Here is a 21853-nt window from a genome sequence, read left to right as displayed (position 1 = left end):
CTCGAAACAAGTTTATCATTTCGTGACTTTATTATAATCCATCATCTATACTGTCTTTTAAAGGGGCAGTCGTTGGCGGGCTTTTTCTTTTTCTCAATTATTTTTTGTTTTTGAGTTGTTTCCTTTCCTCTAAAAAATTAAATCTACAAATGGCTTTTCTTTATATGAGTTCGTAACATTAATTTTCATTGCCGTGAAACAGATGAGAATAAGCATTTTCATTTTAAAACAATTTTCAATATTTTCTTCTATTTCTGGGGAATGGATATTTGATAATTGGCTACGAAGTTGAAAAAATAAACGAATCAAAAAACTGAGATTCAATTAAAGAAAAAAAAACCTTGCAATGTTATCCCTGTACACAGCAAGAACCGTAATGATAGTAGAAATCTAAGACACTGACGACTGAAAAAGAATAAAAAAAAAAAGTGAAGAAGAAGGACAGTAATGGATATTGAAATCTAAGACACTGGAGATTGAAAAGGAATTTAAAAAAGTGAAGAAGAGGGACAGTAATGGATATTGAAACCTAAGACACTGGAGACTGAAAAGGAATTAAAAAAAGTGAAGGAGAGGGACAGTAATGGATACTGAAATCTAAGACACTGGAGACTGAAAAGGGATTAAGAGTTAGAAGACGAGGGACAACCATGGATATACCAGTTGAAAATAAGAAGCTGAGCACTGAAAAGGAATACAACGATAAAAGAGAGGAACAGCAATATCAGTGTAATAGAAAATACTGAGGACTGAAAGGGAATCAAAAGCATGGAGAAGAGAGGTTTAACGAATATCACTTGAAACTTGAGACAATGAGGACAGAAAGACAATTAAAAAGATGAAAAAGAGGGACATTAATAAATATCAGAAGAAATATAAGACAATGAAGAGATGAAAGATGAAGAGATGAGAGATGAAAGGGAGTGACGGTAATGCATATCAAGAGAAATATAAGAGGAACAGCAATGCCTATCAGTAGAATTATTAGACACTGAAAACTGAAAAGGAATTAAATGGATGAAGGACAGGGAGAGAAATAGATATTAATTGAAATCTAAAATACAGGAGACTGACAATTAACCAAAAGGATGAAAAGTGACGGTTTTGCATATCTACCGAAGACAGAAAAGGAATTACAACGATGAAGATGGGAGACGGAGAGAGGGAGGGGAGAGAGGAAGCACAGATGACTCCCTGGGACATCTCGGCCTCTGATCTCGGTATGCAATGTCTCTGCGGCCTTCACTGATGCGTGTCGCGGAGATCAAAGGTTTATGGATCACCGACACCCCAAAGACGAGGTATCTCCAGAGCCTGACAGCATCCCAGCCACACGGGGCACGAGGAATGTCACAGATCAAGCCGGGGAATGAATAGCTTGCCCTTGATGCCAATACGACCACATTGCCATCACTTCCAATACCAAGACTTTATGTACCGCTACGAAAAGGGTGACAGGTTTGATTCGTCACTAAAATGGAGTTTCGCCGCATATCCAACGAGGAAATAAAGACGCAACACTACACACGAACACGACTGCCTTGAACGGGTAACCGCCACCACCACCACCAATACAAGCAGAGCAGTTACTGAGAACACGTGCTGGACTTAGGTCACAAGCCAGAGCCATAGGAAAGGTATTCAACACCATTTTTTTAGGTGCTGCCTCTAGCGCCGGTAGGCACTCTAGAGGGGCCTCTTGGACGACCGGAGTCTGTTAGTGGTGCAGGCGTTATTTTAAGTGGCTGCCGTGATGTGTGACTTGTTTGGCCCATGCTGCCTCCCGGTGCTCCACTTGAACGAAGTCGCTGCAGCTAGTGTTGACTGAGGACCTGGCCAGCATGAAGGTAATCTTTTGACACTTGGCGATGGTTGAAAATTGTCATCGTCCTTCGGTGTGACTCGAACCCATGTCCTCGGTTTGACACGATCCTCTTCACTGACTTTAAGAATTCCACTACAAGAGTCACCATTACGATATCGGATTTAGTTAAAGAAAACAAAACATCCCAGAAGATTAGCACCACGCCAGTAGTACATCTCACGGGATCCAAGCGTTACCACGGTAACACTAATATACCATACCGCACTCAAGACCCAGCGCTCGTTTCCTCCGTCGTAAAGAAAGGTAGCGGCTCGGCGTGAACCCTCAAGAAAGGGTGAAGGGAGGTGATCCAGGACGAAAAAGAAGAAAAAGTAAAAACCAATGCACCTCACAAGACAGGGATATCCAAGCGCTGCCACCAGTGTATCATCCCACACTGAAGACACAACGCTCGTTTCTTCCGTAGTAAAGCACGACAGCGGGGCGAAAGGGAGGCAATGCAAGACGGAACAAAAGAGCAAGTAAAAAACAATAAACCTCACAAGACAAGCGCTGTCACCAGTGGATCCTTCTCTACTCAAGACCCAGCGCTCGTTTCCTCCGTGGTAAAGCAAGGCAGCGGCCCGGCGTGACCCCTCAACAAAGGGTAAAGGGAGGTGATGCAGCGCGCGGCCACGAGGTGAAGGAAGAAAACAGGTAATATTTATGTAGCGCTCCTTTCGCCCGGCCACAACTCCAGCTTCTAACGACCCCCACGACACCGGAAATCTTTCACAAGGAGCGTATACGTACAAGCGCCGTGTGTGTGTGTGTGTGTGTGTGTGTGTGTGTGTGTGTGTGTGTGTGTGTGTTGAATAATACAATTTCTTTTTCGGCTTCTAAAAAAAATATCATCAATTGTTTTCACTATATTGTGAGAGAGAGAGAGAGAGAGAGAGAGAGAGAAGAGAAGAGAAGAAAAGAGGGAGGAGAGAGAAGAGAAAGAGAGAAAAAGATAGATAGAGGCAGACACAGATTAATCGACACACACACACACACACACGCACACACACACACACTCACACACACACTGCCCGCCCCTCCCCCCTCACACACACACACGAGGAAAAAAACAAAGTAAACCCGGAAATACGCCAGAAACCACACACACGCACCCGCCCACATAAACAACGCAGGAAAGCCGAAGTGTAAACATCGTATTTTGCATAATGCCGCCTCGCCGGGAAGTCAATCCGGGAGATGAGGACACGCGCGGAGAACTACAAGCACGCAGCGAAGTGAGCACAACGAAGTTGACGAAACGCTAATCATTACCGATTTCTTAGACGTGTCCTTAGCAAAATAACCTTAAATTACGGGAAGTGAGAAAGATAGATAGATAGATAGATGAATGATAGATAGATGAATGATAGATAGATGAATAGATAGATAATAAGTAGATGAATATAAGTAGATAATATACAGACGGATAGATAACAAGATAGATAGAAGTAGATAGAGATAGATAGAGAGAGAGAATTAGCTTTTAAGGAATAAATAAGGTGAAAGAAAATATAGCAAGGGCAAAAGGGATAAATGAGAGAGAGAGAGAGAGAGAGAGAGAGAGAGAGAGAGAGAGAGACAGAGATTTACGAAATCAGACCACACAGACCCCATGGTCCAGACTTGGTGGTCTGTCCTTAAAACCCAAGTGATTTTACATTAATCAGAAGACTCCAAAACGTTGCATTTCTACTCTAGTTGATATTAAGTTGAAGGAAGTGACGGTCGAGCTTATTTTGAAGGAGTCAATCGTGTTACACTGGACCACTGATGATGGGAGCTTATTCCATTCTCTCTTTACAACGTTGGTGAAGAAAAATTTGGTGCAGTCTGAATTTACTTGTCTACATCTGAGTTTTACGCCATTGTTCCTCGTGCGCAAAGTGTCATCGATCATAAACAATGTTGATCTGTACATTCGTGAAACCATTAAGTATTTTAAAACATTCGATCAGTTTTCCGTGAGGGCGACGTTTCTCAAGAGAGAACATGTTAGGAGGAGAAAGCCTTCTTCGTAGGATTTGTTGCGCAAGAAAATATCGTTGCCCGCGCTGAACACCTTCTAATTTAGCAATATCCTTTGCATGGTGGGACCAAAACTGTACGACATATTCCAAGTGGGGTCTGACTAAACTGTTGTAGAGGCAGATGAAAGCACATTTATTCTTGAATAAAGTTTCTTTTAATGAAGCCCAACATTCTGTTCGCTTCTATTTGCTGCATCGATGCATTGTGAGAATTTGAGGTTTGACGCGATTTGACCCCAAGTCCTTGACGCATTGAACGCTTTTGAGTTTAACGCCGCGCATTTCGTAATCAAACTTTTATTCCTCGTTTCCAACTTGAAGGACCTGGCACTTGTCCTCGTTAAAGGGCATCTCCCATCTATCCGACAAGAGAGAGAGAGAGAGAGAGAGAGAGAGAGAGAGAGAGAGAGAGAGAGAGAGAGAGAGAGAGAGAGAGAGAGAGAGAGAGAGAGAGAGAGAGAGAGAGAGAGAGAGAGAGAGAGAGAGAGAGAGAGAGAGAGAGAGAGAGAGAGAGCGGTGGTCTATCAGCTGACTTGAACCTTTTTCGTCGTCTTAAACAGTGAAAATTGTATAATGTCCTTACTGTAACTAGGATAACCTCTTTATTACTACCCAGGCTGTATTTCTCCTCCTCCCTCCTCCTCCTCCTTCTCCTCTTTCTACCTACCCTTTCCCCGCTCCTCATTTTAACTCGAGATCACAGGCTTCCTCGCAATTGACAGCCTACATAAGCACGCCGCCTGCCCTAAAAACGGTGAGCGCGTGTACGAACTTGAAGTAAAGAAAGGGAGGAAGGAAAATGAAGGAAACCAATAGAAAAGTGAGTAAAATGCCCGTGAGTAAAAGATGAGGAGGGAGAAGAGAGGAGGAGGAGGAGGAGGAGGAGTGGATCGGTAGCGTAGAACAAGAAAATAGAAACATGGACATGCCGGCAACAGAAAGCCTATTGGCTCATTACGAGGAGTCCGCTTTGGTGATTTAATCTGCTCGACAGCCACTTGGGGCTTGAGGAGCAGATGATAGCACCTCGATGTTGAGGAGCAGATGAAAGCACCTCGTTATTCAGTTTACTCCCGACGCAGCGAAATGACGGTCGATTCTACATTTGAAGGAGTTGATGTTATTCGCATTTACTACTTCTGAGGAGGATTGTTCCAGTGGCGGATGACTCGGTTTGAAAGAAGCTCCTTCAATGTCTGTGTTACATCGACTCGACTGAATGGGTAAACCGTTATTTCTAGTTCTTGTGTTGGTTTGCAGTTCAAAGAATTTGGAGTAATCGACGTTATTGAACATTTTCAGGTACTTGAAGACTTGAATCACATCCCTCGTAGGCGTATTTTCTCCAATGCAAAGAGATGGAGTCGCTTGAGTCGTTCCTCGTACGGTTGAGCCATTAAGGTTGAATCATCTTCGTGGCGCGTCGTTGAATCCTTTCCAGTAAATCAATGTCCTTTCTGTAACTAGACCAGTACTGTATTGCATACTCGAGGTGCGGTCTTACCATGGAATTATACGAGGAATAGCATCACGTCTGGTGTTTACACTCGAAGTTCCTCGCTATGAACCCGAGCATAGTGTTGGCTTTGTAGGCTTTTTTACAGTGGTGCGCGTGTTTCAGGTCACTGCTGATAGTGACTCCAGATCCTTTTCCTCCTGCATCGCCTGCAGAAGTTTCCCATTCATGATGTATGTGTGGTTACTATTTTTGGACCCAATGTGCATGACTTTGCATTTTCAACATTAAGGCGGGTCAAGGCCCTCAGGAATGGTTTCCATGTCCTCGACTGTGAATACGGATGCGAAGTTACTGTTGAGGATTCTGTGCATCTGTTTACTGTCCTGAGTTACAGATCCAGTCTCGTCTGTCAGGAGACCAACATTGGATTTTACTTTCTTTTTCGATCTTATGTACGTGAAGAATTTCTCGGATTTAGTTTTGATTTCGCGCGCTATTTGCTTTTCATAGTTGCGCTTGCTACTCCGAATAAGGCTGCGACAAGCTCTGAGGCTGTTGTGGTACTGTGTGCTGGCTTCGGCCGTGGCATTCTCTTTCATCAAATTATAACTTCTTTTTTTTAGGTTTACTGCCCTTTTTATTTCTCTGGTCATCCACGGTGGATCTACGGCCCCATTTACTCGCCTGGATTTCGTAGGCACTGTAGCCTTCTCTACCTGCAACAGCTTATCTTTAAAGACGTTCCACGCGTTGTCGATTGTATTTTCGGTGACGTCAAGTTGGTCCCAGGTCGTAGGGGGAAGCAGCACACGGGCTAAGTTGAAATTTCCTTTTTTGTAATCTGGTATCACTGACGGATTATCTACGAGTTTTTGACATATATTGATATTAAAACGAATTAAGTGGTGATCGCACCCATTAAGTTTCTCACCAACTGTACAGTCGCGAATGAGGTCGGGGTCGCTTACTAATACCAGATCCAGCAGATTGTTTTCTCTTGTTGGTTGAGTTACAACTTGAGTGAGGAACGAATCCTCCACCATTTCTATAAGCCTGTTACCTCTTGATCTCCAGTCATCAGTCCCCAGTCAATGTTAGGGGAATTAAAGTCCCCAATTGTAATTGCTTCCTTGCTTTGTGTTAGAGAGTGAATCTCTTCGTAGAGGGCAGTGTCATCGGCTGCCTGTTGTTTTGGAGGCCTGTATACGGTTGCAAGTGTTAGTTTCTTGTTATTTGTGGTTATTTCCACATAGACAGAATCGTATTTCTCCGCGTCCTGTTTGTCTATTTTTTTATGGCAGGGAGTGTACTTTTTACGTAGCAAAATCCTCCTCCTCTTTTCTTGTGCTTTCGACTTTTGTGGAAGTTTTCGTACCCAGAGAATGACAAATCGGATTCTAGATGTGCAGAGTTGGCCCAAGTCTCTGTGATGGCTACCACATCTGGTTTCTCTGTTGCAATATACGCCCTAATTTCGTCCTTTTTGGGTATTAAACTACGTGCATTTGTGTACATGATAGAAATGTGACCCCTGTTTTTGCCGTGACGAGTTGTACCAGTTCGCTTGTCGGAGAAAGGAAGAGAAGTAACGAAATGAACGTGAGCATAAGAAGAGGAAGAGAGAGAGAGAGAGAAGGAGGAGGAGGAGGAGGAGGAGGAGGAGGAGGCGATGGAGGAGGAGGGGTCCCTCTCCCTCTCTCCCCCCCTCTCTCCGTGGCGAGTTGTATCTACTATGCAAGAGTTAACCAGAATCTTCACTCTTTCATCCCTTTCACTGGTAAAAACGTGCGCTTAGGTGGTGTGTCTTGTAGTAACCGAGGAAGAGGCTAACTATTACACTATTTACTACTGTACTTTGATGCTGTACTAGTGAGAGAAAGGCTTACTACTCCCCTATACTATGCAAGAGTTAACCAGCATCTTCATTCTTTCATCCCTTTCGCTGGTAATCATGTGAGCTGAGGTGTTGTGTCTTGTAGTAACCAGGGAAAGACTTACTACTACGTACACCATTTACTACTGTACTTTGATGCTATACTAGAAAGGTCACTGCTACATTATACTATGTAAGAGTTAACCAGCATCTACATTCTTTCATCCCTGTCGCTGGTAATCATCTCTTCTGGACAGAGTGGAGGCTAAGGCTCTTCGTCTCATCAGCTCTCCTCCTCCTACTGATAGTCTTCTACCTCTTAAATTCCGCCGCGATGTTGCCTCTCTTTCTATCTTCTATCGATATTTCCACGCTGACTGCTCTTCTGAGCTTGCTAACTGCATGCCTCCCCCCCTCCCGCGGCCCCGCTGCACACGACTTTCTACTCATGCTCATCCCTACACTGTCCAAACCCCTTATGCAAGAGTTAACCAGCATCTTCACTATTTCATCCCTCACGCTGGTAAACTCTGGAACAATCTTCCTTCATCTGTATTTCCTCCTGCCTACGACTTGAACTCTTTCAAAAGGAGGGTATCAGGACACCTCTCCTCCCGAAAGTGACCTTTCTTTCGGCCACTTCTTGTAATTCTTTTTTGGGAGCAGCGAGTAGCGGGCTTTTTTTATTATTGTTTTTTTTTGTGTGCCCTTGAGCTGACTCCTTTGTTGTAAAAAAAAAAAATCAAGTGAGCTGAGGTGATGTGTCTTGTAGTAACCGAGGGAAAGACTTACTACTACACCACTTACTACTGAGCTTTGATGCTATACTTGAGAGGTTACTGCTCTACTATACTATGCAAGAGTTAACCAGCATCTTCATTCTTTCATCCCGTCCGCTGGTAAAACTGTGAGCTTAGGCTGTGTGTGTCTCGTAGGAGCTGAGGAAGAGGTTTACCACTTCAACATTTACTACTATATGCTATTCCCCTACCAGTATTTCCCTTACCCAAGCGCTGACTACTAAAAGAAATAGCCACTCCATAAAGAAAATGTATAAGTGTAGCTTCCACATATTGAAAAAATGAAGGCATACATAACATTCTAATCTCGCAGGTCAGTATAATATTTTCTGGCGGCGGTGAATAAAAAAGGTAAAAAATGTCGCCCGTTAACCCTTAAACACAAACCCCGGGTGTTTTTCACCCGACGCCAAGGGTCGACCACGTGGTACCCACTGATGCCTTGGATCTAAGCGCGTGCGGTTCCCAGTAGCTTCCGTTCTCCCTTTGCTGTTGTCGAGGAAGGGTGTGCTGCTCCGCTCTCTTGCCGGGTTTTTTCCATAGAGTGGAGTTCGGGTGTTTTCCACCCGACGTTTGTGATAGACAGTGTGCACGTAGGACCAAACGTTGGCCGCTGTGTGTTTTATGGGATGCTGAACACTGGTTGTACTAACTCCTGGATCATACACAGTGAGAATATGATAAGGAGAGGTGGCAAATCCCTGATCAGGCGCAAGTACATGCAGGTGTTGGCACGGTCCCTCATCGTACCATGGGCACAGAAGAGGCTTACCTCTCCATTCCTGTCACGCACCCTCAAGACACTCATCAGTATCGTCTGTGACCTCCCTTCACCCGGCACTTCTGCAGGGACACCAGGGACACCGGTTGCAGACAGTGAGGGAGCAGTGGTGCGCTGTGTGGAGTGCCCTGGGAGATCCGACAGGAAGACGCGGCACAGGTGCAACAGCTGTCGTCAACCTGTGTGCCCTCGCCACTTCTACCCTGTCTGTGCTAACTGCCTTACAAGGTATGCTAAATTTTTTGGTAGTTATCTACAGTACTAATTCATTATTATTATCAAGTGTCTATTTTCAGGGGAAATAATTTTTTAAAGATTTGTTCACCTCAAAAAAATTCACCACCAAGACAAAATTCCCCCCCCTCCCCCCGAAAAAAAATCCATAGACTAAATGTGCAGTCACTGGGTATTGTATCAGTGATGAAAACGTACCATTTACTTTTAATTTACAGGGGTAAAAAAATTGAAAAATATTTATTGCACAAATAGCATTTTTATATTTGAAAAAAAAATACCCTTTTTTTGTTTATCTCCCCTACAGTTCAGAGTGATACCAGAAGGTTCTGGTTGCACCAGCTGAGGCTCAAATAACCTGGGAGTGCCTAGTCCAATGCTCAATTCTTCAGCTGCAGTATAGTATTTTCAATAGAATTTAATGTGTACTTATTTACTGATTTTGTATACTTTTTGTAACTTTTTCTTTGTCACCCATTCAGTATTATTTTTTAGGATTAGTAACTTCTTATTAGGTTCATATTGAAGCAGAAGAGTTATATTTTCCATTTATTTTTGCAGATTTAATAAATATTGATTGTAAGTATTGTTTTTTTATTCCCAAAAATTGGGTATATTTCACCCGAGGTTTGTGATACTGTAACTCGGACATAGGGTTTGTGTTGAAGGGTTTTAATAAAGAAAAACTAAAAATTCTACCGTGGGAAAAATAATAACGTTAGGAACACACACACACACACACACACACACACACACACACACACACACACACACACACACACACACACACACACACACACACACACACACACACACAAGCGAGGTGGATGCCGTCATTTACTAACAAGAGCTTTCCCTGTTGGTCCAATGGCGCGGCTGATTCTTGAGGAGACGGCTTCCGGAGACACGAGGACAAGGGAGAACGAGAGGGAGAAAACGGAGGAGGGGGCTGGAGGAAAGAAGGAAGAGACGGGAGGAAGGGATAAAAGGAAACATGGAAACATGGAAACATGGACTAGCAGGCAGCAGAAAGCCTGTTGGCTCATTACTAGGCTGCCTGCGTTCAGTGATTCAATCAATCCGTTTGCCATAGGAGTGGCTTGCAGGGAAGGATTAAAGCACTTGTGTACCTACTCTTGGGAACGTTCAGTTCACTCCCGATGCAGCAAAGTGGCGATCAATGCGTTTCTTGAAGGAGTTGATGGTCTCTGCGCTAACCACTTCTGCAGGAAGGCTGTTCCAGTGGCGAACAACTCTATTCGAGAAATAACTCCTGCCGATGTCGGTATTGCATCGCCTTGCTTGAATTGTTTTTCCGTTGTTTCTTGTTCTCAGGTTGGTTTGTAGCGTGAAGAGTTTGGAGTGATCAACGTTGCTGAGCTTGTTCAGGTACTTAAAGACTCGTATCATGTCTCCCCGCAGGCGTCTCTTTTCCAACGTGAAGAGGTTGAGTCGCTCGAGTCGCTCTTCATAGGGCTTCGTCCTCAGTGATGGTATCATCTTCGTGGCGCGGCGCTGTACTCTCGAGTAATTCAATGTCTTTCCTGTAATTAGGAGACCAGAATTGCACGGCGTAATCCAGGTGGGGCCTTACCAGCGAATTGTACAAGGATAACATAACTCCCGGCGTCTTGTATTCGAAGTTCCTCGATATGAACCCAAGCATTGTATTGGCTTTCTTACAGGCGGACTTGCAGTGTTTTATTTGTTTCAAGTCACTGCTGATGGTGACCCCGAGGTCTCTTTCCTCTTGCACAACATGTAGTGGTTCGCCACCCATGTGGTATGTGTGGTTGCTGTTTCTGGATCCGATATGCATTACTTTACATTTGGCAGTGTTGAAGGACATCTGCCATTTTTCTGACCACCGAGTGATCTGGTCCAGGTCTCTCTGGATAATTTGCAGTCTGCCGTTGTGAGGCCTTCCACCCACCTTTGTGTCGTCAGCAAATTTTGAAAGATTGGATTTCAATCCTAGTTCTAGGTCGTTGATATATATGATGAAAAGTATGGGTCCCAGCACTGACCCCTGTGGCACTCCACTTGTGACCGGGAGCCACTCGGAGGCCTGTCCGTTGAGTACAACTCGTTGTTTTCTTCCAGTGAGCCAGTCCTTGATCCACGCTGTCAGATTGCCGCCTAATCCCGCCGACTTGAGTTTCTTGAGGAGTCTTTCGTGTGGCACTTTGTCAAAGGCTTTCTGAAAGTCTAGATATATAACATCGCTGGGGATATGATTATCCCAGTTTTCATAGATACCTTGGAAGAAGTCCAATAAATTGGTTAAGCATGAGCGCTTGTTCCTGAAACCGTGCTGAGCATCGGAAATGATGTTGTTGTCTTCAAGGAACCTAACGAGTTTGTCTCTGATGATCTTCTCGAGGACTTTTCCCGCCACAGAGGTCAGGCTGATTGGTCTGTAGTTTAGGGCCACACTTTTGTCTCCCTTTTTGTAGATCGGAGTTACATTCGCTAGTTTCCAGTCTTTTGGGACTTTGTTTTGATGTAGTGACAGATTGTAGATGGTGGTGAGTGGCTTAAGGATTTGCTGCTTGAGTTCCTTGAGCAGCCTGGGTGACAAGTCGTCGGGTCCGGTGGACTTGTTTGTCTCGAGTTTGTCTAGGTACTTCTTCACATCCCGTTCTTCGATTGTGCCAATTTCTAGGGGAGTGATTCCCATCGGTGGGGTAGGGCTCTCGGGTACGGACTGGGTATTCTCGACCGTGAACACAGACGCGAAGTTTCTGTTTAGGATTTCGACCATTTGTCTACTGTCCTGTGTTAGTACGTCACTTTCATCTTTTAAGGGACCGATATTGCTTTTTGTCTTCTTTTTGGTTCTTGTATACGTGAAGAATTTTTCGGGTTGGACTTGGCTTCGCGTGCAATTTGCTTTTCATAGTCGCGTTTACGCTGGCGAATGAGTGTTCTGCAAGCTCTGAGGCTTTGATGGTATTGTTCGCGTGCCTCGTCAGTGCCGTTTTCTTTGAGCGAGTTGTATTTTCTCTTCTTTAAATTAATCGCCCGTCGAACCTGGGTAGTCATCCATGGTGGGCTTGTGGCATTATTTGTTCTCCTTGTCTTCATGGGAACAGTTGTTCTCTCTACCTCCAGGAGTTTGTTCTTGAAGCCATTCCACGCTCCGTCCACAGGAGTGTAGGTCATGGGTTCCCAAGTTGTCTGGGTTAGCAGCTCACGAGCGAAATTAAAATTGGCTCTTTTGTAGTCTGGAATCTTGGACGTGTTTTCGGTGAGTTCATGGTCTGTTCTGATCTTTAGGCGGATTAGGTGATGGTCGCAACCATCCAGCTTTTCGCCGACTTGACATTCACGTGTGAGATCTGAATCACTCACGAGTACTAGGTCTAATATGTTATTTTCCCTCGTCGGTTGGGTAACAATCTTAGTAAGATAAGTTTATACTAACATTTCGAGCAATCTGTTACACTCCCTATCTCCAATCATCGTGGTCCAGTCAATGTTGGCACAGTTAAAGTCCCTGATAATGACTGATTTTTTGTTTTGCGTTACGGTGTGGATTTCTTCGTACAGCGCTTCGTCGTCCGCTTCTTGTTGCTTTGGAGGTCTGTAAACGGTTCCAATCGTTATTTTGTTGTGCTTGCTAGTCTCCAGTTCAACATATACTGTGTCATATTTCTCTGAGTCTCCTTTGGTTACTTCCACGGCAGGGTATTTGTTCTTGACGTAACAGATAACACCTCCTCCTTTCTTGTGAAGTCTGTTTTTGTAGAAGCTCTCGTATCCTGGAATTGAGAATTCGGTCATTAGGTGGTCAGAGGTGGCCCACGTTTCGGTGATGGCAATCACGTCCGGACTTTCTACGTCAACGTAGGCAAGTAACTTAAGCTCCGCGCGTTGGTGTATAGGACAGAAATGTCCTTCTTGACTTCAGTGCTTCGAGGCACAGTAGTCCGGTTTCTGCGTGTGTTTTCTGTTGGGGGCCTTGGTGAATGATGGGCGGGCTCTCCTGGTTGGTTGTTTACGATACTTTGGTGCCCCTCCCGCGCTCGGAGTTTTTTGAGTGCAGAAGTACTTCCTCGTTCAGTAACCTACCAAGCCGTGCTGAGCCAATCGCATTGAGGTGAAGACCGTCAGGACGGAGAAGGTCGGGGTTGTCAAAGAAATGATCCCACACATTTGCGAACGAAACTTCCTCGTCCTGACAGAGGTGCTTCAATCTGTTGTTGATGTTTGACGCCTTTCTGTGGAAGCCTGTGAAGGCGTTGATTCTCGGAAGAATCCCGGAGACAATGATGTGGCGTGACTTCTCCTTGTAGCGGCGGATTACTCGTCGGTAGTCGGCTAAAATTTCCTCCGTGCGCGTTGTTTGAACGTTGTTCGTGCCAGCGTGCAAAACAAAGAGTGTGTCCTGTTCCGTGCGGTCTGAGACGAGGTCTGCCGCTTCTTCTATATCTTGTAGTTTTGCACCAGGAATACAGTAGCGTCTCCTGTTCTTGATACTTCGTCCACAGAACTCAGTCAGTTGTTCTCTAACAATGCTGTCACCCACCAGTTTTATGTTAACCTTGGTGTTGATCCTTGATCCGTTGAAGTGTGATCCGTCTTCACAGGAGACGGCTGGGAGGATTGTCTTCCGTCTACGCCTGTACCCTAGCGAGGAGAAGGAGGAGGAGGAGGAGGAGAAGGAGGAGGAGGAGGAGGAGGAGGAGGAGGAGGAGGAGGAGGACGACGAAGAGGACGAGGAGGAGGAGGAGGAGGAGGAGGAGGAGGAGGAGGAGGAGGAGGAGGAGGAGGAGGAGGAGGAGGAGCCGGAGGAGGAGGAGACGGAGGAGGAGGAGGGGGAGGAGGAGGAGGAGGAGGAGAAGGAGGAGGGGGAGGGGGAGGAGGAGGAGGAGAAGGGAGGTGAAGAGAATGAAGAAGAAGAAGATGGAGAAGAAGCAGAAGAAGATGATGATGATGATAGCGATGATGATGATGATGATGATGAGGAGGAGGAGGAGGAGGAGGAGGAGGAGGAGGAAGTGTAGGAGGAGGACGAGGGGGACGGGGAGATGGACGTGCGGGCAGCGTAGGTGGAAGCTGAAGAGGAGGAAGAAGAAGAAGAAGAAGAAGAAGAAGAAGAAGAAGGTGAAGAAGAAGAAGAAGAAGAAGAAGAAGATGAAGAAGAAGAAGAAGAGGAAGAAGAAGAAGAAGAAGAAGAAGAAGAAGAAGAAGAAGAACGAGAGGGGAGGCAAGCAGGCTGGATGAGGGAGAGAGTTTGGGAAGGGGTGGGTCTAACTTTCAGAGAGCGCGCCTTGGAGCGGGTCAGAACAGTGGTAGGGGTGGAGAAGGAGGTGGAAGAGGACGAAGCGGAGGTGGAGACAGATGTACTAAGAGACGAGGGAGGAGAAGAAGAAGAAGAAGAAGAAGAAGCGGCGGTGGCGGGCAGCGGCGTGTTTAGGTGCATGAGAGCAAGACACTTCGACAAGCCCTGCTCTAAAACTGAAATCCTAATCTCCATGAGACAGTTTCTGCATGACTCCGCACCCTTGTCATAATATTGTTGAGCAAATCGCCCCTCGCACCGGGAGCATTTGCGTAGTGGTGGGGAAGGCATACCGTTATCTTTGGTTTATTTGTTACTTTTTGACTTGAGTCAGCGAGAATGAGTGGCGAAGGGTCAGGTGGAAACCATTAACCGCGTCGGCTCGTCCAGGTGTTCAGATTAAGGCTAATCTCCAGGGAATATTCGCGGCCGGGTCGGGAGGAGTCGGAGTATTTATGGCCCTGAAGGAAACAAAGCGAGGGGCTGGACAATGGAAAACGTGGCGCTAAATACTGGGAAAAGCCTAGGAAAAGTCAAGGAAAGTCTAGGGCAAGCACTATAAGGTATGTAAGGGCAAGCTAGTGCAGTGATTATATCAGTAGACTTAGCGTTCGTTGGGTTGTAGGGTAGCAGTGGTCGAGGTGCCCCGGCCGTTCCACGCGGTGTCCTGGTTTCCTTTGTGCGTGTCTCCGCGGCACTACACTACTCTACACACACTAGCACAACGAGGTAGCACAGTACACGACGACGTAATTAGCGCGATGTTGTAATAGCACAACGATGTTAACACAACAATGGGCAAGACTGTTAACGGTAGGTCTCCATATAATGCAGGGAAGCAGTGTGTTGTGGAGGCGGCTGGCTGAATGGAGGGAGGGAAAGGAAGGAGGGAGAGGAGGGACGGAGAGAAGTTATAGTGACGGATGGGTTGAAGGATGAAGGGAAAGAAAGACTCAGGTGGTAAAGAGGTGGCTGGCGGAAGGGAAGGAGGGAGAGAAGGAGGAGAGAAGCAGGGAGGGAGGGTAGGAAGAAAGGAGGAAGAGAAGGGAAGGAAAGAAGCAAGTGGTAAAGGAAGGGTTGGAAAAAGGGAGCTAGGAAGAGAGGGAGAGAGGAAAGGACAGATAGTGACGTAGGGCTATCAGACGAAGGGAAGGGGGAGGGAGGTAGGCAGAGGAGGGAAAGAGAGAAACAGACGGGTACGGGAGGGCTGGAGAGACGGAGGAAGGGAGAGAGAGAGAGAGGGAAGGACAGGAGTTAGTGACGTAAGGAGTTACTCCTTACGTCACTAACACGGAGGGAAGGAGAGGAGGGACGAAGAGGGAGAGAAGGAGAGAGGGAAGGGAGGGAAAGAAGCAAGTGGTAAAGGAAGAGTTGGAGAAAAGGAGGAAGAGAGGGAGAGAGAAAAGGACAGGAGATAGTGACATAAGGGCTAACAGACAGAGGGAAGGAGAGGGGGACGGAGGGAGGGAGGGAAAGAGGGAAGGAAGAAGGGAGGCAGAGGAGGGAGGGAAAGAAGCAGGTGGTGACGGAGAGATGGAGGACGGGAAGAAGGAAAGGACAGAAGGAGTTAGTGACGTAAGAGCTAACAGACTGGGGGAAGGAGAGAAGGGACGGAGAGGAAGAAGAGAAGGAGGAGGAAGAAAGGGACAGAAGCAGGTGGTGACAGGAGAAGGAAAGGACAGAAGGAGTAGTGACGTAAGAGCTAACAGACTGGGGGAAGGACAGAAGGGACGAAGAGAGAAGAAGAGACAGAAGCAGGAGATGGCGGGAGGAACACTAAGCTTTTCCTCCATTCACCGCGGCTCGTCCTCACGCCGCTAAGCGCCTCTCCGCGTCTGTATCTGCCATTGGTCAGTATTCTTGGACGCTTTCGCCTCGCACATCAATAATTTCCAAAGGCTGAAGAGGAGATCAGTCGAGGTCTAATGAGTGTTTTGTTACATTCATGGCACAGAGGAATGATCACACTACCACTAGGGTCATAAAATTACCCCTGGAAATGCCCACAACTCCTAGGAAAGCCTCGCCAAATGAATGCTCCTGGGCGCCCGAAGGTTTGAAAATACGGGCCATTGTGTTTTCCGCGCCGCCGTTCAGCGTACAACTTCTCACTCGTGTAAAGGAAGCCGTCCCCGCCGAGTTGCAGCGGAGAGCGATTCGTTTCGGCGTCTTTGGTTTTATTTTCCAGCGCGTCAGTGAGTCCCCGCCGTAACTGTCGCGGCCTGAAGAGCGGACGGAGTTACAGATATAAATTAGGAGACATCTTTCAGCAGAGGCGAGGCACAGCGAGGCAAGGCGAGGCACAGCAAGGTACGGCAAGGCAGGCTGGATCGGTATTCCCAGACGCTGCCGACTCCCACAACTATTTCCAAAGGCCAGAAAGGAGATCAATCGGGTTTTTAGGAGTGCTTTTTCACCATAGTGGCACGGAACAATGGTCAGACTACTACCAGGGTCATAAAACTATCTCTGCAAATGCTCGAGACTCCTACTAAAACCTTGTTAAATGTGCATACTTGGGCGCCGAAATGTTTAAGAAAATGGGTCGGTGGCTGGGACGAGAGGCGTTTCAAAGCCACGCGTCTCAGGCTGTCACTCCTGACACCACCGTTGCCTGATCATCGTACTCAGAACATCGTATTTACCAGTTTCTGACCCATGACTATTGCAAAAAAACACCAACAACTAACCATTTCAATGATAACTACAAATGAATCTAGTTATCGGGGTGGAGGAGACAGTTTTTGGCTCGGAAATCAGCAAATATAAGAGCCTGAGTACGATAATCTGGCAACGTTGCGGCCAGCACGTAGCAGGGAGCTTTTTGTGTGGCTCAGTGTGTCGGTGTGCTCAGACGCTTCCGCCTCTCGCATCAACCCAACCCACCCACATGAACCCAAATGACTGGCGTACAATATTAACCCCTTGACTACGAATTTCCTACTAGAAGACCTCACCAAGCTACAGAAATGGAACAAAAAGTGGCTGCTACAATTTAATGAAGAAAAATGTAAAGTCATGCATCTTGGGAGGGGATATCTAGCACACCAATACCACATGGGAAACACTTCACTATCCACCACAGAGGCAGAGAAAGACCTGGGAGTATATGTTACCAGTCTACCAATGAAGGGATATCCAGCACACCAATACCACATGGGAAACACTTCACTATCCACCACAGAGGCAGAGAAAGACCTGGGAATATATGTTACCAGGATACCAATGAAGGGATATCCAGCACACCAATACCACATGGGAAACTCTTCACTATCCACCACAGAGGCAGAGAAAGACCTGGGACTATATATTACCAGGCTACCAGTGAAGGGATATCCAGCACACCAATACCACATGGGAAACACTCCACTATCCACAACAGAGGCAGAGAAAGACCTGGGACTATATGTTACCAGGCTACCAGTGAAGGCCAAATCCGTGCCAATCGCAGCGGATGGGTTAACGCCAGAAACACACACACAAAAAAATGAAGAAAAAGGAAAATAAATGACTAATAAAACCAGACACAATGAAATACTAAACCGTAGATCCAGGTTCGAATCCTGTCAACGCAATAGTGAATCAGGTAACGCCTAAGACCGGCCTCTCGGGATTTCTGTGTGTGTGTGTGTGTGTGTGTGTGTGTGTGTGTGTGTGTGTGTGTGTGTGTGTGTGTGTGTGTACCTCGTTGTTCTGTACAGGATTTGTTTGTCTCCTGTTATCAAGTCTCCATATTTACTTTTATTCAACTCTCTCTCTCTCTCTCTCTCTCTCTCTCTCTCTCTCTCTCTCTCTCTCTCTCTCTCTCTCTCTCTCTCTCTCTCTCTCTCTCTCTCTCTCTCTCTCTTCTGTGTGTGTGTGTGTGTGTGTGTGTGTGTCGCCCCCATTCACTGGCCCTCATAACAATACACTTCCTCCCCACCTCACCTCACCTCACCTCACCTCACCTTTCCTTAACTCACCTCACCTCACCTAGTCTAACCTAACTTCACCTCTCCTTACCTAACCTAACTTAACCTAATCCTTATTTCACCTCGCCTCACCTCACCTCACCTCATCTAACCTAACCTAACCTAAACTCACTCACCGCACCTCCCCTCCCCTCCCTAACCTCACTCACCTCACCACCTCCTCCCTCCCTCCCTCTCCTCACCTAACCTCCCCTCAAAGCCTCGTTTACACCGGCCGCGTCTCCCCGCTGATGGCGACACCCCTGGGCAAACAATGCGGCCTGACCAGTCATATCCACTTCCATTCGTCTGGCTGAAGGAACGGAGATATGCGTGGTAGCCGGCAGTTATGGGGCCGCTCTGTTGACATTCGCCTAAGTACCTCGGGATCACGGTTGTTATACTGTGGTGTGTGTGACGGCGGGGGAAGGGAGAGTGGGATGAATAACTACACCTGGGGAGGGGAGTGTCATTCAAACCTACACCAGTTGACTGGAGCCATGCAAAACTGTACCCGGTGAATGTAGTGCCATGCAAAACTGTACCCGTTGAATGTAGTGCCTGGAAAACTGTACCCGTTGAATGTAGTGCCATGCAAAACTGTACCCGTTGAATGTAGTGCCTGGAAAACTGTACCCGTTGAATGTAGTGCCTGGAAAACTGTAACCGTTGAATGTAGTGCCTGGAAAACTGTACCCGTTGAATGTAGTGCCATGCAAAACTCTACCCGTTGAATGTAGTGCCATGCAAAACTGTACCCGTTGAATGTAGTGTGTCATGCAAAACTGTACCCGTTGAATGTAGTGCCATGCAAAACTGTACCCGTTGAATGTAGTGCCATGCCAAACTGTACCCGGTGAATGTAGTGTGTCATGCAGAACTGTACCCGTTGAATGTAGTGCCATGCAAAACTGTACCCGTTGAATGTAGTGCCATGCAAAACTGTACCCGGTGAATGTAGTGTGTCATGCAGAACTGTACCCGTTGAATGTAGTGTGTCATGCAGAACTGTACCCGTTGAATGTAGTGTGTCATGCAGAACTGTACCCGTTGAATGTAGTGTGTCATGCAAAACTGTACCCGTTGAATGTAGTGCCATGCAAAACTGTACCCGTTGAATGTAGTGTGTCATGCAGAACTGTACCCGTTGAATGTAGTGTGTCATGCAAAACTGTACCCGTTGAATGTAGTGCCATGCAAAACTCTACCCGTTGAATGTAGTGCCTGGAAAACTGTACCCGTTGAATGTAGTGTGTCATGCAAAACTGTACCCGTTGAATGTAGTGCCTGGAAAACTGTACCCGTTGAATGTAGTGTGTCATGCAAAACTGTACCCGTTGAATGTAGTGTGTCATGCAAAACTGTACCCGTTGAATGTAGTGCCATGCAAAACTCTACCCGTTGAATGTAGTGCCATGCAAAACTGTACCCGTTGAATGTAGTGCCATGCAAAACTCTACCCGTTGAATGTAGTGCCATGCAAAACTGTACCCGTTGAATGTAGTGTGTCATGCAAAACTGTACCCGTTGAATGTAGTGCCATGCAAAACTGTACCCGTTGAATGTAGTGCCATGCAAAACTGTACCCGTTGAATATAGTGCCATGCAAAACTGTACCCGTTGAATATAGTGTCATGCAAAACTGTACCCGTTGAATGTAGTGTGTCATGCAAAACTGTACCCGTTGAATGTAGTGCCTGGAAAACTGTACCCGTTGAATGTAGTGTGTCATGCAAAAATGTACCCGTTGAATGTAGTGTGTCATGCAAAACTGTACCCGTTGAATGTAGTGCCATGCAAAACTCTACCCGTTGAATGTAGTGCCATGCAAAACTGTACCCGTTGAATGTAGTGCCATGCAAAACTCTACCCGTTGAATGTAGTGCCATGCAAAACTGTACCCGTTGAATGTAGTGTGTCATGCAAAACTGTACCCGTTGAATGTAGTGCCATGCAAAACTGTACCCGTTGAATGTAGTGCCATGCAAAACTGTACCCGTTGAATATAGTGCCATGCAAAACTGTACCCGTTGAATATAGTGTCATGCAAAACTGTACCCGTTGAATGTAGTGTGTCATGCAAAACTGTACCCGTTGAATGTAGTGTTTCATGCAAAACTGTACCCGTTGAATGTAGTGTGTCATGCAAAACTGTACCCGTTGAATGTAGTGTGTCATGCAAAACTGTACCCGTTGAATATAGTGCCATGCAAAACTGTACCCGTTGAATATAGTGTCATGCAAAACTGTACCCGTTGAATGTAGTGTGTCATGCAAAACTGTACCCGTTGAATGTAGTGTGTCATGCAAAACTGTACCCGTTGAATGTAGTGCCATGCAAAACTGTACCCGTTGAATATAGTGTCATGCAAAACTGTACCCGTTGAATGTAGTGTGTCATGCAAAACTGTACCCGTTGAATGTAGTGTGTCATGCAAAACTGTACCCGTTGAATGTAGTGCCATGCAAAACTGTAACCCTTGAATGTAGTGCCATCCAAAACTGTACCCGTTGAATGTAGTGCCATGCAAAACTGTACCCGTTGAATGTAGTGCCATGCAAAACTGTACCCGGTGAATGTAGTGTGTCATGCAAAACTGTACCCGTTGAATGTAGTGCCATGCAAAACTGTACCCGGTGAATGTAGTGTGTCATGCAAAACTGTACCCGTTGAATGTAGTGCCATGCAAAACTGTACCCGTTGAATGTAGTGTGTCATGCAAAACTGTACCCGTTGAATGTAGTGTGTCATGCAAAACTGTACCCGTTGAATATAGTGCCATGCAAAACTGTACCCGTTGCATGTAGTGTGTCATGCAAAACTGTACCCGTTGAATGTAGTGTGCCATGCAAAACTGTACCCGGTGAATGTAGTGTGTCATGCAAAACTGTACCCGGTGAATGTAGTGCCATGCAAAACTGTACCCGGTGAATGAAGTGTCATGCAAAACTGTACCCGGTGAATGTAGTGTGTCATGCAAAACTGTACCCGGTGAATGTAGTGTGTCATGCAAAACTGTACCCGGTGAATGTAGTGCCATGCAAAACTGTACCCGGTGAATGTAGTGTGTCATGCAAAACTGTACCCGGTGAATGTAGTGCCATGCAAAACTGTACCCGTTGAATGTAGTGTGTCATGCAAAACTGTACCCGTTGAATGTAGTGTGTCATGCAAAACTGTACCCGTTGAATGTAGTGTGTCATGCAAAACTGTACCCGTTGAATGTAGTGTGTCATGCAAAACTGTACCCGTTGAATGTAGTGTGTCATGCAAAACTGTACCCGTTGAATGTAGTGCCATGCAAAACTGTACCCGGTGAATGTAGTGCCATGCAAAACTGTACCCGGTGAATGTAGTGCCATGCAAAACTGTACCCGGTGAATGTAGTGCCATGCAAAACTGTACCCGACAGATGTATTATGTTATGCAAAACTATACCAAGCGAAGGGGGCATCGTTCAAGACTATACCCGTTGAATTATTGTCCTGCGTAACTGTATATATAGACGTTGAATGTACTGTACTTGTATCACGCACACCTATACCCACTGAAAATACTGTCATGCAAATCTATA

This window comes from Eriocheir sinensis, unplaced genomic scaffold (assembly GCF_024679095.1).
Source record: "Eriocheir sinensis breed Jianghai 21 unplaced genomic scaffold, ASM2467909v1 Scaffold347, whole genome shotgun sequence".
Lineage (NCBI taxonomy): Eukaryota > Metazoa > Arthropoda > Malacostraca > Decapoda > Varunidae > Eriocheir > Eriocheir sinensis.
Note: the sequence above shows the minus strand (reverse complement) of the source record.